General features: G+C 46.2%; 1 protein-coding gene across 2 annotated transcripts in view; it reads left to right on the forward strand.

Moving 5' to 3' along the window:
• The first annotated feature begins 496 nt into the window (after positions 1-496).
• CAP2 (cyclase associated actin cytoskeleton regulatory protein 2) overlaps positions 497-17,048 on the forward strand; it is a 137,274-nt gene continuing 120,722 nt past the window's right edge. The window contains exon 1 of one of the 2 annotated variants that reach the window (XM_059398939.1): positions 497-645. The gene's annotated coding sequence lies outside the window, so the exon portion shown is untranslated. The remainder of the gene's footprint in view (positions 646-17,048) is intronic. The other variant, XM_059398938.1, reaches the window with a different exon arrangement.

Here is a 17,048-nt window from a genome sequence, read left to right on the forward strand (position 1 = left end):
TATTCTTTTAAAGATGCTGTATGTTAGATGCATTTTCTAAAATATGCTAGAAAATGTCTTGACAAGACCCGAATGCATCTGAGCCTGATGGCTAGCTAGTGCGTCAGACATCCACCTCCCTGTCCAGCCAGGACCCTTTTTGACGTATGGGGGTGTGGGGGCACACAGGCCCGTCTCTCGCTTCCGAAGTACCCGTCCTATCTCTGCAAAGTCTTGGCGGAGCCAGCCTATTTGCGGCTCTCCGGCCCGGAGTCTCCCGGATCTTTCCAGACTTCTTCGCGAGGCTGCCTGACGCGGTGAATCCATTTCTTCCGTAGCCGGGCGCTTGGCAGGCTCTCTCCCCCTTCCCCTGCCTTCCCCGCGCCCCTCCTCGTCTCCCACGGCCCATCTGCCCCTCCTTCCCTGCAGCCCCCTCTCCTCCCGGCTCGCCTTTATTCCCACCCGCACCCGCGGGGCTCTGCCCTCCCTCGCTCTCCCCCGCGCTCGTCTGTATTTGGAGCTCCCGGAAGCCGCCGGCGACTCTGCCCGGGAGCGGCGTGACTGACACCGGCTCCGACTCCGGGGGGAGGAGGGCGCGGGAGGACGGCGCGAGTGGCCGGACTCGGATTTGCGGCGCCGGGGACGGGACCCCGGGACACCCGGCAGGTAACCGGGAGCTGCGGGCCGGGGCCGGCGCGGGCGGGGAGGGCCGGGGGCAGGTGCGGGGGGCGCCCCGCGGCCGGCCGCTCGGAAGTTGCGCCCCCGGGCTGGGGTGGGGAGGGGGCCGCGACGCGGCGGCGGCGCGCGGGCGGGGAGGCGGCGCGGGAGCCTTCGGGGCCGGGGGGCCGGGGGGCGGGGCGGGGGCGGCCGCCCCATCTGGGTCAGCGCCGCGGCGCCCTGCCCCCCGCCCTGTCCCCGCTGCGGGCGCCCCGGGGCGGGCGCGGGGAGGCGGGGTGCGCGCGGGAGCCGGCCGGGGCCTACCCGCCCCGCGCTGCCGCCCCAGGCCCGCCTGAACTTTGGGGGTCCTCGCCCGCTGGGCTGCGAGCCGCACGGGGGGGTGGGGCGTGGGGGGAGATGGGGGAGACTGTGACCGGGCTGGATCCGACCCCGGCACCGCGACTGGAAAGTGCTGGAAAGAAAAGGACCTGGCTAGTCTGCAGAACCTGTCTAGAGGCAGTGAGTCACTTTGAAAAAATGCAAAGGCAACTGAGGCATTGAGGGGACAGCCCGGAATAGGGCCTCTCTCCAGCTGGGTCCCTGGCCGCTTTGGGTCGAAGGCTGTCGGGCAAGCAGCACTTTCAGGGCTAATGATTGCATATGCAGATGGCCTTTCCTTTATTCTCCTCGGAGTGCTGTCCGGCATCACAAACAGGCTGCAACTTTTAGCTGTATTTGAATTGATGCATTGTGTAGAGTAGATATGGGTGACAGCATTTAGGACATGGAGCTAGGATTGGGTCCAAACTGCCACATCGGAGCTTGAACGTTTAGCGAAACATCAAGAACCTTTGGTTCTGTTGAGTCTTGGCAATGCAGAAGCCTATGGGACTCAGGCACCATGGTTTACCAGAATTGTTGGCAGGTACTATTCCTTTACTGCCTATGTAGGTTTCTTTTAATTTAAGGAACGTGCCTTAGAATTCTTGGTAAAATACCTGAGCTCACTTAATGTAAGATTAAGGAAATTGTTCTTAAGTTACTAAAGTCTAACTAGACTATAAGCCTTTTGAGGGCAGGGGTGGGGTTTTTGGAACTTCTTTCAGGCGGGAACAGTATTTGACTCAGCCTGTCCTGAGCAGGAAGTCAAAGTTTTTCAAAGTAATTGACTCAATAGCTTGAGTGTGGCTAAATCACGACTTGTTGAAGATAAAGTGTATTTTGCAAAGAAAACCTCTTCCGTGAATTCCCGTATGTAAAAATCCTTAATAGAATTAGAATCAAGGTATCATATTTATTCAAGAGAAAAAGTCATTGAGAAGTCAGGTGGGTGACCATCGAAGTGGCCATGACTTGCAGAAAAGAGGTTTTTGGTGCTTGTTGTTGACCTGGTGAAAATTGTATGAACTTCAAATTTCAGAGTCCATAAGTTTCAGCCGCACCATTCCTTTGTGTATTGTCTACGGCTGCCTTTTTTCACTGCAACAGTAGAGTTAAGTAGCTTCTGAAGAGATCACATGGCCAGCAAAACCTCCATATTTACACTCTAGCCCTTGGCTCAAAAAATTTGCCAACAAATTTGAAGTTCATATAATTTTCACCAGGAAAGAAATAGTCTTATTTTTTTTTTCAGGCATTTAAACATGTAAAAATAATTCTTAGCTTGAGAGAGGAAGGGGAGGCATAAAGACAGGAGGAAATTGAGGCAGGTTCATTCTGTTGGTAGGACTTTGCTACTTCCACGAGCCTAGTGATAGTTTGAGGAAGAGCTTTTGAAGGGATTCATGGGCCAGATTATTTGAGTGCCTGAGTCATACCCAGGAGTTTTTACATACCTTCAAAAATAGCATTAACTAATTTGGGTATTAGAGTGTTTCATGTTGTCTTGAATATTTCCTAACAGACATCTTCGTATGTGAAGTTCTATTTTTTTATTAGTTACATAATATTTTATACATAAAAATAACAGGCTAAGCATATATAAGCTATAACCATTGTGTTCAAATGGCCACCATTACCTCATTAAAAACTAGGGTTTAAGAGCTAGATATTTGTGAAAAGATAACCTACAGAGTAGTAGGAAATATTTTAGAATTATGAATCTGATAAAGGGCTTGCATCCAAAATATGTAGCGAGCTCTTACAGTTCAGTAATAAAAAGATAAATAACCGATATAAAAATTGTCAAAGGATCTGGATAGACATTTCTCCAAAGAAGATAAACAGATAGCCAGTAAGTAAGGAAAAGATGCTCAACATTATTATTCATCAGAGAAGTACAAACCAAATCGCACTGAGATACCATTTCATACCCAATAGGATGGCTAGAATAAAAAAATCAGCTGGTAAGTGTGGGTGAGGATGTGGAGGAACTGGAACTCTTTTACTCATTGATGGTGGAATGTCAAATGGTGCAGCTGCTTTGGAAAACAGTTTGGCAGTTCCTCGAAAGTTCAGCTGAATTACCATATTATAGAGCAATTTCACTTCGCGGTATATACATCCAAGAGAAATGAAAGTCTATGTGTGCACAAAATCCTATGCACAAATATTTATGCCAGCACCGTTCATAATAACTAAAAGCTAAAAATGTCCGTCGACTGATGAATGAATGTATACAATGTGGTCTACCCACGGAGTGGGATAGTAGCCATAGAAGGAAGTGAGGATCACCTGGGTGGCTCCGTGGGTTAAGCCTCTGCCTTCGGCTCAGGTCATGATCCCAGGGTCCTGGGATCGAGCCCCACATCGGGCTCTCTGCTCGGTGGGGAGTCTGCTTCCTCCCTCTCTCTCTCTGCCTGCCTCTCTGCCTATTGTGATCTCTGTCAAATAAATAAATAAATCTTTAAAAAAATATATTCTAAGTGAAAGAAGCGAGTCACAAAAGACCACAGTTTGTTTAACTCTGTTCCTATGAAAATGTCCAGAACAGGGCAATCTATGGAGACAGGAAGTAAATTAGTGGTGGTGATAGTTACAGGCTACAGGGTTTTCCTTTGAGCTGATGAAAATGTTCTAAGATTGACTGTGGTGATGATTACACATATCAATGAACTGTACACTTCAAATGGGTGAATTGTCTCCTATGTGTTACATCTCAGTAAAGCTGTTAAAGAGAACAAACAGAAAGTAGGCAAAACAAAAACCTTCTATATTGTTACCTGTCCTGTTGCGTCTTCGCGCTCCTCTCCTGTGCCATTCCCCAGGTCCCTCCAACCCTGAATTTTGTGTCAATTAATCCCTAGTTTTATTGTAAAACTGCTTTATGACATATGTATGTATTCCTGAACAATGGGCTGTTTAGGTTTTCTTGGTGTTTGACTTATGAAAGGGGTGTATATATTCTCACTTAGAAAAAAATTCAACCTTAAGCTTTTAAGAATTGTCCGTATTGCTGCAGGTAGCTACGTAGCCCTTGTTGGCAAACATTCCACAAGTCATTTATCCATTCTCTTACTGGCGAGCATTTGGGATAGTTCCCATGTTTTGCAAAGTGCATTGCTGTGAAGACTTTTTCTCTGTGTCTTGGCACAGATGTGCAGGAGCTCTTCTGTGTGAATGTGACTATATCATATATTTTAATGACAAAAAGAAGAGAAGAAGTTGATTCTTCTTCTGACTTGTACCTTAATGGTATGTCTCCATCTTCCTCATTCCCCCAAACGAAGTGAAAAGAACTGGGATCCTAGTTTCTTGTTCCATTTAGATTCTAATAGCAATATCTATTATGTGATATCCCAAGAAGTGTGGAAAAGTGTGGGTCTGAAACTGTACAGCTAATTTCACAGCAGGACCCCATACCCCACGAGCATCTTCATTCCCTTTTATCACTTGGATTTAGGATGGGACAGAGAGCAATTTTATTAAGTCAGAGGGACAAGACTTTCAGCAAGGTCCTAAGTGGTTTCTAAACCTTACTAACATTTTCCTTGTATGTGTATCCCTGCCGGGCAGGCCAGTATTTCTGACATGACTTAGTTTGGTTATTCTAGTAACAAGGAGCCAATTGGAAACCTGGCATGTTAGCCCTGGGCACTTTCGAAGCCTGCCCCGACTCGGGCTGTGAGCTTTTGGATTTCATCCTGGCTATTTCTACTTTTACTTAGGAAGAGAGGAAGCAGGTCAGAGCAGGCCATTATAAGGGATTTTTCTAGGGTTTTCTTTTCCTGTTTTAATTATGGTAAAGTAAACAACTTAAAATGTACCGTTTGTATCATTTTTAAGTGTACAATTCAGCAGCATTGAGTACATTCACAAAGTTGTGTGACTGTCACCACCGTCCGTCTCCAGAACTTTTTAATCACCTCAGACTGAAATTCTGCTCCCTTCAAATGATAACCCCCATTCCTCCCTTTCCAGCCCCTAGTAACCACCATTCCACTTTCTTTCTCTAGGGATTTGCCTGTTCTCAGTGCCTCATGTCTGTGAAATCACGCAATATTTATCTTTTCACATGAGCTTTTATATCAGGGGAATTTTATGTTGTTTTGTTTTTCCTAAGTAGAACTTTTCTCACTTATGGAAAACATCTTCTTCTACTGAGCAGTTATGTAAAGAGGACAGTTTCCTTTTCAGGATACAGCCTTGTGGGGGTATAGCCCAGGGGTAGAGCATTTGACTGCAGGATACAGCCTTGTGTAGGAATTGACATAGCAAGTGTTCTAAAACCAGAGGAAGAACTTCTGATTATTATGGATTAGTAATAATAATTTCACCTGACCCATCTCATCAGTTAGACATCTAATCATCCTAACTTCTCATTGACCACTTAACCGAGTGAAGGAGGTCCAGTAGTCCCAAGATAGAAACTCACATCTATCTAATGAGAGGATAAATTAGGTAACTTGAAGTTCCCATAGTCCCCAGCTTCTCAGAATTTAAAGGCCATTCTACAATATACAAGTCTGATCCAAAATCACTCGAGTTTTGATAGGGTATTAAAGAGCAGGAGAGGGGCACCTGGGTGGTTCAGTTGGCTAAGTGTCTGCCTTCGGCTCAGGTCATGATCTCAGGGCCCCCAGATCAAGTCCCACGTTGGGTTCGCTGCTCAGCAGAGAGTTTGTGTCTCCCTCTGCCCCTCCCCCCTTCTCGTGTTCTCTCTCTCTCAAATAAATAAGTAAAATCTTTAAAAAAAAAAAGAGAGGAACAGGAGAGTTCTGGGAGTCTGGAGATTGAAGCTAGGTGATCTCCATGTAGTTTTAAAGAGGCAGGTGGTCCCTGGAGAAGCTAGATGCTGGAGACGGCTGAGACAAACATAGTAGCACATAGATGAGCACAAGGAGGGACAGAGTGAGAGGGAGAGAGAAACTCTAGCAGACTCCGTGCTCAACCTGGAGCCTGACGTGGGGCTCAGTCTCATGACCCTGAGGTCATGACCTGGGCCGAAACCAAGAGTCAGACGCTTAACCTGACTGTGCGACCCAGGTGTTCAGAGTCTCTGGATTTTGTTTTTTTAAAGATTTTATTTATTTATCTTACAGAGAGATCACAAGTAGGCAGAGAGGCAGTCAGAGGGAGAGGGGGAAACAGGCTTCCTGCTGAGCAGAGAGCCCGATTCGGGGACCCTGGGATCATGACCTGAGCCAAAGGCTGAGGCTTTAACCCACTGAGCCACCCAGGCACCTCAGAGTCTCTGGATTTTTATGAGATAAATTGAGTATTTTAAAACAATAAGAAGCAGTCAAAATGGACCACGGTAAGACAACTAGCGGATTGAATTTTTCCAGAATCAGGGGCAATAGGCTTTGTAGTGGCGAGAGCATATTTCTGTCTGATTACAGTCTGATGTGTCGTGGAGGCTGTCCATTCTGTGTATCCTCAGTTTAGAAGCCCGGAGCGTGTAGGTAGGGGGCTGGTGAGATAGGAGGGTGGTCTTTTCATCCACTGAACACTATTTGGGGCCTGTGCTCACTCCCATCCAGCGTCAGGTGGCGAGTAGGTTGCTGGAAGAAGACTCCATCCAGTTGGTAGCTTGGCTTTCGGCTGACCACGCACAGTTTCTCCTGGTATCATCTTCTAGCATGCTGGAAGCTGTGGCTGGAGATCGTCAGGGGTCCCATGCAGGTTCACAAGTGTTGAGCCAAAATCCTTAAAGTTGTGATTTGGATTCCCCGTTCATTTCCATTTCGCTTCTTTGTCTCTCGGTGCTCTCATGGTACGCTCCCCTGTTCAAAGTTCCCTCTGTGGACGGCCCTCCGGCTCCCTTTCTTCTGTTCTACTTCAGAAGAGTCTCTCCCTTCGTCCTTCCCTCAGTGTCTCGTCTGCGTGGAAGGTGGACGATTATCTAATGAAAGTTCTCCAGCCACTGACAACTTGGAAAAAGAGGTTTTCTCATGCCCATGAGTCTAGGTGGGGCTGGCATTAGGGGTGGGGCTCAGTATTGTGCTTCTTTAGGCCAAAAGTCTTCAAACTGTGTACATGAACTGTATTTAGAGACTTTCCCCGAGGTACCCGCACACAAGTGTTTTGAGAAAGTAAATTTTCAAGTCCTCCTCTTCCCTGTGTCCTTTTTCCAGAGGAGTCTTCTTGAGAGCCGGCCTGCCCCAGAGATGAGCTTCTGTCTCCCGCCTTCTTTTCCATAAGCACCTTTCTCGCATTCTGCCCAAGAAAATCCTGTATCTCTAATCCATCTTCCTAATTCATTTGACTAGGAAGTCCTATTTCTAACCTGTTTTTTACTAAACTCCACTATCCAAGGGTGTCATCTAGGGAGTGGGGAAGGAAGAAAAGGGGGACATTTCAGAATCTCAGCCTTAGGGGAGTGAAAGTGAATGATTCCAACGCCCAACATCGCAAATCATGTGTTTTCTAAATCTCTGGAGGGTCTGTGCTATGCTGAGTGCTGTGAAACGTGTAAGCCTGATGATTCACAGACCTATACCCCTGGGGCAAATAATACAGTATATGTTAATGAAAATAATTAAAACAAACAAACAAAAACCAAAGACACACACACACACACACACACACACACACACACATATTGAAGATCGATCTAATCAAATTGTAAACCGATATTAAAGGACAAATTTAGAAAAGCATGAAATCAGGACTCTCATACAAATGAAAAATGAACTTTTTTGAAAGATTTTATTTATTTGAGAGAGAGAGAGAGTATGCACAAGGAACGGGTGGGGGCCGAAGGAGAGGGAGAAGCAGACTCCCTGCTGAGTGGGGAGCCCGTGTGCAAGGGGCTGGATCCCAGGACCCTGGGATCATGACCTGAGCCAAGGCAGACACTTAACTGACTGAGCCACCCAGGAGCCCCAAAATGAACATTTTTAAACATACTAAAAAATGAGAGAGCTGGAAAGGTCTGTAGTCAGTTCAAAGGAGATCATTGATGGGAAGGTTGAAATGAATTTGCTTAATTGGTGTTAAACCGGCTTCTTCCGCGGTGGGAGAAGGAAGTCAGTCCAACCTTCACAAGGCAAAACTCTTTATGTGCTTATAGACAATAATTACCTGCTTTCCCATCAGTTTTCTACAAGTTAACTGCTATGTCTGCAGAGTTGTAACTGGCCCTCGTCCAAGACAGTGACGGGCTGAGAAAAGGCAGAGGGATGAGTGGGGAGGAAGCTCACTCATCAGTCCTCCTGGCTTTTCCGTACTCTGGTGACTCAAATAATTTTTGATATTTCTTCACCGTGTGATGTTAGTACACTCAGGAGTTCAAAGAACGGAGTGACATTTCTATGACAAAATGTCACCCCTACCCATCTTCTCATTTATGTGAACATAGTTTCCCAGCATTTACTTTGATAAAAACAAAAATTGAGAAATTGATGTTCAACCTTGACTCATTCTGGTAATAAATTTATTCATCCACAGATGCATGAAAAAAAAACACTGAAAAATGAAAGTGCTCGAGAGAGAGGGTTTTCCAATAAAAATTACTTTTTACGTACATTTAGTAATTATTTGTCACCATTTGTAATATGTGTGTTGTCTAGATAAGTAGCATTCAGAGTTATGATGGTAGCAATCAGAAGAGCTTTTTTCTTTTGCCATTGAATTTAAAGATTTTATTTATTTGACACAGAGAGAGATCACAAGTAGGCAGAGCAGCAGGCAGAGAGATAGGGGGAAGCAGGCTCCCTGCAGAGCCCTATGTGGGGCTTGATCCCAGGACCCTGAGATCATGACCTGAGCTGAAGGCAGAGGTTTAACCCACTGAACCACCCAGGTACCCCTTGACTTTGAATTTAAATTGAAGTTTATAAACATAGTTTTGCTGCAGAAAAGTATGATAGAATAATGAATAAAAGACATTAAGGCATAAAATAAATAATACTGGGATACATTTCTACAGGGCAAGAAGAATGGAAATATAAGTTTGAGGAGAAAATGTAATTATGCAAAATTTGTGATTGTCAAAAAGCAGCCTGTTCCAGTATTTTTTTTTTTGCAGTGAGTGTGAATTTCAGTGGCTGAGAATGAGAAATAATTTTATTTTTATGCATCAGTGGTAACAATGCTAAAGGTTACATTCTTTGCAGCCATTCACATTTTGGTGACATTTTTTACATGTCAATCTAGAAATGGGCAGGAGGGTTTTACAAAAATGCTTTCTGGATATTTACTAGTGAAAATTTGAAAATCCCTTTTATAACCTATCCTTCCTCTGTTTTCAGACCAAAAATCAAGGGGTCAGTAATATGGCAAACCTTTCTGCACATTCAGTGTTGGTAAAGGAAACAATTTGCTGACTGACAGAGTTCTAGGGACTCCTGGTTCTGCTAGATTCAGGGAAGACATTTCAGAGTGAAAGGTCTTGATGCTTGTGACACCTCTCAAAAGGGAATGATGGATAGCCCCTCAGGTTTTCTTTCTTTTTAAGCAGTTACGTCTTCACTTTACTGGTCTTTCTTGATCTCCCCTTTGGAGGCCCTCAGTGTCAATGATGTGCCTGTGTTTAATAACCAGACAGATCGTATTGTTTGGATCTGTCAACGTGTGGCTTTCACCAAGTTTGGGAAATGTTTGCTCATTATTTCTTGGGTATATTTCCCATCTCAATCTCTTTGTCCTCGCCTGGGATCCCAAGGACACCATATTTAATTATAATATTATATATATGTAATATATAGGATATATAAAATATCATATATATATATATATAGTGAGATTATTTAATATCACCCCCACAGACCTCTGAAGCTCTGTTCATTTTTTCCTTCAGTTCCTTTTCTGTCTGTTCTTAGATCAAATATCGCTACCACCAAGTACACAGTGACTTCCCAGGGCAGTTGCCATCCTGCTGTTGGGTTCATCCATGCATTGTTTTGCATTGTATTTTTCAGCTCTAAAATACTCACTTATTTCTTTTTTATAGGATCTCTGCCTCTGTTGAGAATGTCTGTCGTTCCATTCATTTTAAGGGTGTTTGCCTTTATCTCCCAAGGCACAGTTAAAACAGGTCCTAGAAATCTATCTGGTGGGGCACCTGGGTGGCTCAGTGGGTTAAAGCCTCTGCCTTCAGCTCAGGTCATGATCCCAGGGTCCTGGGATTGAGCCTCACATCGGGCTCTCTGCTCAGTGGGGAGCTTGCTTCTTCTCTCTGCCTGCCTCTCTGCCTACTTGTGATCTCTGTCTGTCAAATAAATAAAGAAAATCTTAAAAAACAAACAAACAAACCATTAAAAAAAAAAAGAAATCTACCTAGTAATTCCAACATCTGTGTCACTGGTGGGGGCGGGGGTTGCCATCAATGGACCGTATTTTCTCTTGAGAATTGAACACGTTTTCCCAGTCCCTTGCATGCCAAATATTTTTGGGTTGGACTCTGGGCATTTGGGGCATTGCATTGTGAGACTCTGAGTCATTTTGAAATGCATATCTATATATTTTGTTTGTTTGTTTGTGGGTTTGTTTTCTTTTGTTTACCAGGCAGTCAGCCCAGTTCTAGCTTGCGTTCTGTGGGCAATGGTTCCAGCATCAGTGCAGTTTTGCTGTGCTGCTTTGGGTCGCATGGAAGTACTTTTTAGGGTTTAGTCTGGGCTTGAGCAGTGGGTTCTCCCACAGCTCAGATCTCAAAGCCTCTGGATCCGTCCCACACGTGCGCAGCTCCGAGCGAGACTGGGGCTTGTGCTGCCTCTTGCACAGAAGAAAGGGATCTCCTTCTCCGGCTCTGTCTTCTCTGGGATTCCTCTCACTGGGTCCTGCCCCTAAGAGACCTTCCCCCTACCTGGGCTTCTAGCCAGAAAGACTGGGTTTCTCTGGTAGTTTTAGCTGCTCATACTGCTGTGGTCTAGTCCCCTAAGACTAGGGCCATCCTCAGGGTTGAGCAGTGAGAAGAAAGGATGGGGAAACCGCTCATAGGGATTCTCCCTGTACCCTGGACCACAGGGACCTCTTTCCCCTGCCCCCCACGTAGCAACTCGGGAGAAGCTTTCAGGTGCTTATTTTGCTGCTGGTCTGAGGAGCAGCTCTGTGCCTACAGCTACACTTGGGAGAGGAAAATGGACCCCCCCCCCCACCGTCCCCCACAACCCCCTGGACTTTCTGTTCATTTTTCCATTACAGAGTCTCCTTTCCAGGTCTTCTGGCCAAAAAGAGGAGGGTTCTCTCAGAGATTTGGTTGCCTGAACCCCCTGCATAGTTCCAACTTTGGGTCAACCCTGGGGAGAAAAGAGAAAAAAAAAACACCCAGGAACACATTCCCAAATAAGTCTCCTTTTCCAGTTTTGATTACTTTCCTCGGTTCACCCAACTGTCATTTGTCTGAGTCTGGAAGTTGCTTCTTGAGTTTTGTTTTGTTTTTTTTTGTTTTTTTTTTTTTTTGCTTCTTGAGTTTTGAACGCCATCTAGAGAGAGGCTGGAGTGGGTGATTCCCTCTTGACCCACACTGGTAGCTCCCTCCTCCTTTTGATGCTTTCCTGTGGCCCCTTTCCCCATGACCCCACACCCCACCGTTCTCTTTGTATCCCCTTTACTTTGGGCTTCCTAGTCCAAAGAGGAAAAAAAAAAAAAAGAACCTGCAATCTTTTGGTGGTCCACCGCTCTATTTGAAAACACCAATTTTGTTACAAGTAATAAATCAAAGTCAAGAATGGAAGTAGTCCTGGGGCTGGAGACTCATGAAGAAGCGGAAGGGGCCTGGGGCCAAGTCCATCACTGGGCTGTTCCAAGTCAAACCATCATGTTCACATTTGTTACAAATGTCCACGCACAAAACTGGCCCTTTTCTTGAGAACTGGTCCTTGGGGGTTTTCCTTTTAAGAGAGCTGCCGAATCTGCTCTTTGACCATCTATAAATCTCCCAGTGAAGGCTAGAAAGTTTTGAGATCAGAAGGAGTTTCAGCAAACCTTCTTGCCTTCGTTATTCCTGAGAGACAAGGTATTCTTAACACCGAAACGACGGGGTTTCAGGAGTGAGGGAGTTTTTGTCAGGTGGTGAGAAATAACTGACCATATAAGATGCGAGTCCCTTTTCTGCTTCCTGTCACTAGTGTCCCCGCCGTTGAGATGCCCTGTGGCCTCCCCTTAGAACTGTGGTGCGCAAATGTCCTTGGTCGCCGTGTTTGGGGGATCGGAGATGCGCTGACCTGTGCAATCATGAACACATCCCTGTGAGGGGTGCTGGGGCACGTTCAGAGATAAATTATAACAGTGACACTCAGGCATCATTTTCTAGTTCTCAAAGCTCCCCTTCATCATCTCCTCCGAGCTCTCCAAAACTCCCGTGGCAGTTGTTATTATTAGGTAAGGTAAAACTTATAATTCCATCCCAGAAGCCCCTCTGGGCTTTCCCTTTCCCTACTTGCAGCCACCAGCTGTCAGCCCGGTAGGCACTTGGAACTCGGTGTCGAAAACTGAGGTCCTCCCCTTAGCCGGCCACCTGCAAGCCTTCTCTGGGTTAGCGCCTGCACCACCGGACCCGGAGGGAAGGCAGCCAAGACATCGTGCCTTCTCTCTTCCCCTCCCCGCCCTGCTGATGCGCGTGGCGCTGTCTCAGATCTCCGGCACCCCAGACCTGGTCTGACCTTCTCCAGTCCACTGCCACCTTGTAGTGAGTTCCCACATCTCCCCTCAGCCGCATCCGCTGCTCTGGCCAGCTACCGTCCATCCTGGGTTTTCCCCTGTGCTCTTTTCCCCTGTGCTCTTACCTTCTGGCACAGAGTGAGTGCTCCGGAGATGTTTTCTAGCTGTAAGGCCTCAGTGCCTTGGCACGTGCATCAGCCCAGAGATGCTTTTACCCTCACTTACCTCTCTTCTTCCGAACTATGCGTTGAGAAGGCAGTAATGCCTCCTCATCCTCTGAGATTCAGCTTAGCGCCTAACTGAACATTAAGAGCTTCCTGACTTCCCGGGGCTCACGTGAGTACCCGCCCTTCTCTACCCCAACCCCGTGCACATATGCTCCCGCAGCATTCCTCTGCGCTTCTATTACAGGATTTTTCAGCGTGCGGCTCCTTTTACTCTGAAGTGTGCTTCTGAGAAATGCGGATTGCTGGGAGTACCCGGAACAGCTGAGTTAGGATTGCTGAGCGCGGGGCCCAGCAACCTGCATTTTGAAGCACTCTCTGCGCCGCCCCCCCCACCCCCACTGCTTCTCCTTGGTGATTTTTTTTTTTAAAGATTTTATTTATTTATTAGACAGAGAGAGACACAGCGAGAGAAGGAACACAAGCAGGGGGAGTGGGAGAGGGAAGAACAGGCTTCCGGCTGAGCAGGGAGCCTGATGCGGGCCTCGATCCCAGGACCCTGGAGCCATGACCTGAGCTGAAGGCCGCTTAACGACTGAGCCACCCAGGTGCCCCCTCCCCCGTGATTCTGAGGCAGTGAAACCACTGTTCTCCTTTGCCCCCTGTCATGGCCCCTAGCTGTGGCCTCTCGGAGCAGTCTTTGGTTAAGGTTCATTGCCACCTAGGTCTTCTCTGGGAGATGAGAGCAGCAAAGTCATTCAGATTTAACTGGTTTTCAGCTATATCTTTGTAAAGAGGAGCAGTGCCCCTGACCCTTGAATGGCATAGTTTGAACCTTGCAGGGCCACTTGGTGAAGATTTTTTTAAATAAATACCTACACTGCTGTGACTGTATTTCTCTTCACGGTTTTTTCTTTTCTTTTCTTTTTAAAATTTTATTTCTTTGACAGAGAGAGAGAGATACCACGAGTAGGCAGAGCAGGAGGCAGGGGTTGGGGAGGGGGGAAGCAGTCTGCCTGCTGAGCAGAGAGCAATGTGGGGTTCTATCCCAGGACCCTGAGATCATGACCTGAGCCGAAGGTAGAGGCTTAACCCACTGAACCACCCAGGTGCCCCTCTTCACAGTTTTTTTTAAGGTTTTCTTTTCTCTAGCTTACATTATTGTAAGAATACAGTATATAATGCAGATAGCATACAAAATATAAGTTCATCGACTGTGTATGTTATTCATAAGGCTTCCAGTTGGTAGTGGGCTATTAGTAGTGAAATTTTGGGGGGGACTCAAAAGGTATATGCAGATTTTTGATAGCACGGAGGTGTTGGTGCCCCTAACCTCTGCATGATTCAGTTGTACTTGTTGGTTTGAACTTGCTTGGTTCCATTGTACTTGTTTGTTTTTGAAAGCTTTATCGAGGTACAATTTTGCATAAAATTCACCCATTTTAAGTGCACAATTCAGCGTTATTAGTGTATTCCCAGCATTGCGCACCTGCCACCATGATCCGGTCTTAAGTCCTTTCCGTCACGTCACATAGAGATTTTGTGCCTGTTGGTACTCACTTCCCGTTCCCATCCCCAGCTTAGGCAACTGCTAATCTTCATTCAGTCTCTAGACATTTGCCTTTTCTGGATATTCATATAAGTGGAATTGAATTCTGGATATTCATATAAGTGGAATATCTGCTCTTCCATGTCTGGCTTTTTGACTTAGCATAATGTTTCAGTGTTCATCCCTATTGTAGAATGTGCAAGTACTTCTTTCCTTTTTCTTGCTAAATGATACTCTGGTGTGTGGCTACATTTTTTTATCTGTCTGTCATCTGATGGGCTGTTTCCTTTCATGTTTCGCTATTACGAGTGATGATGCCACGAACATTGGTGTGCAAGTCTTTGTGCGTGTGGACATACGTTTTCACTGCTCTTGAGTCACTAACAACGAGTGCAATGGCTGGGTCTTATAGCAAATGGATACTTGACTCTTGAAGAAACTTCCAAACCGTTTTGATAGCTGCTGCACCATTTTGCATTCCCCCTGGAGGTGTAGGAAGGTTCAGATTTGCCCGCATCCTTACTGGCACTTGTTATCATCTGTCTTCCTGGTCACAGCCATCCTAGCGGGTGCAAAGTGGTATCTCATTGTGGGTTTGGTTTGCATTTCCCTGATGGCTCTTGATGTCGACCGTGTTCACTTACACTGCTGGCTGGCTGTGTGCCTGTTTTCTTTGGAAAAATGTCTATTCAAATATTTTGACCATTTTTAAGTTGGAGTTTTTGTCTTATTTCTGAGTTGTAAGAGTTCTTACAACTGAGCACAGGGAGAGCAATTCATTTTGTTTTACGGAGGGACGGAAGGTCCCTAGAAACCCTTCCCAGGCTGTGGTAGTCTAGTGGGGTCTCTAAGGTTCCTCTTTTCCCAGTGCCACAATATGGCCCTTGAAGTCCTCCTAGAAACACCTTTTTGAACTACACTTGCTCCGTGGCCTAAAGCAAGAGCAAACGGGCAGCACCCGTTTGTTTGCCCAGCACCACAGGAGCTTAGAAAGGGCCTGGAGTGAGCTGAGGAGGGAACTTCTCTTCAGTGAAGGGTCTTTGCCTCACATTTCGCTAAGAGAGTAGTTCACATTTCATGATAGGAGAATGAAATAGGGATCTGTCCTGGTCCCACTCAGTGTTCAGACTCTAGCATTTTATGGCTCTGTCCTTACCCGTAAACAGCACCACCCCAAGTCAGGGCGCAGAGCCAGCCTTCAAGATATACTTAGACCTCCCCCATGGCCTCGGTTCCCGCTGGGCTCTTTCCTGCCGAGATGGCCCCGTTCCCTGCTGCCTGGCATCCTGGAGTGCTGGACTGTCCCCAGCAGCCAAACCGTCCGTTCCTGAAGGAGATCATGACCCCCTGAGGAATCCGTGTCTTCTCCGTCTGTGTAGCTCCAGCAGCCAGCACGGGACACATCTCAAAAACACATTTGCATACAATTCTCTTAAACTGGTCAATGAAGAAGAAGGAAGGAATTCATATATTAGACATGAATACATTGAGACTCACATGGGTTAAGACGTCTGCCCGGAGTTATGGAAGCTGCCAGTTAAGGGGCTGGAATCTGAAATCAAGGACCTCTGATGCCAAAATACTTTTTCCACGAGATCAAGCTATGAGTTCTTGCCCCTAATCTTCAGAGATTCCAACTTAGAGGAAAGATATTTCTATCACAAGACTGATCAGGGACCCTCCTGAGAAGTGAGACCACCAGAGCAGAGAGGACAAATGGAAAGGGGAGGTCCTTTCTACACGTGGTGGTTTTGCCCTTCTCTGCCCCACTCTGGATTTGGTTGTGATGACAGGAAGTGAATGGCAGGTGGTGAAGAGAGGTTACCCCTGACCTATGAGACCGTGGGTGGCCTCGCGAAGGAGTTGAGTTGCAGAGTATTGGTGCAGCAGTGTTGGGAAGGACCCCGAGGCAGTTGGGAACAGCACGGTGGGGGGGGGGCATGTTTGGGGAGGCATGGCTTGTCTCTGTGAGTGGGTCTTTGGAATCCGCTGAGATGGAGGGGGCTGGGGTGAGGTCCTTTCCCAAGTCCAGCAGAAGACACTTTGCTTTTTTTCTCTGCACTGGAACTTTATTAGAGGTTTTGGAGGAATCCATTAGCCATTCAGGATCTTGTGTTTTCTCCAGTTCTGTGAAACATTTAAGGTGTTCTTTTATTTATGTAACTCTCTGATCTTTCCTATTCTGGTTTTACTGTTTCAAAATTCAGAGACTCTTGAAACTTCTTAGCAATGAAGAGAAAATGATGGCTTTTTTTTTTTTTTTTTTTTTTTTTTCCTGTTTGGTGAGAAACTGGCTCCAAGAATGCCCAGTAGGAGAGTAAGCAAAAATATAAAGGCAGGCATCTTGGCAACACGAACATATCTTCTTAGAAAAACAATTCCCCAGCTTGACTGAGCAAGGTCTACTGCCGCCCCATCGCAAGGCAGCTGGGCAAGAATTGCATTTTGATGCCACTTTATTTTCTACCCATGCCCCTTGTGTTTGGCAGATAGTGGGAACTAACTGAACGAAACCAGCATATTGAGTGAGCCAATCAATGAATGAAGGAGGGAAGACCATGGCTTTTTCCTTCTACGCGTAACTATTATCCCGTGGTTACATGATGGTTAACCACACAATTCTTCTCCCAGTGATTGGGAGCTTCTGGAGAAAGGAAAGAAGGTCATTGTTACACTCATGATAAAGAGAAATTAACACCTAGGGCAGCCTGGTTTGA

Source organism: Mustela nigripes, chromosome 5 (genome assembly GCF_022355385.1).
Source record: "Mustela nigripes isolate SB6536 chromosome 5, MUSNIG.SB6536, whole genome shotgun sequence".
NCBI classification, from domain to species: Eukaryota; Metazoa; Chordata; class Mammalia; order Carnivora; family Mustelidae; genus Mustela; species Mustela nigripes.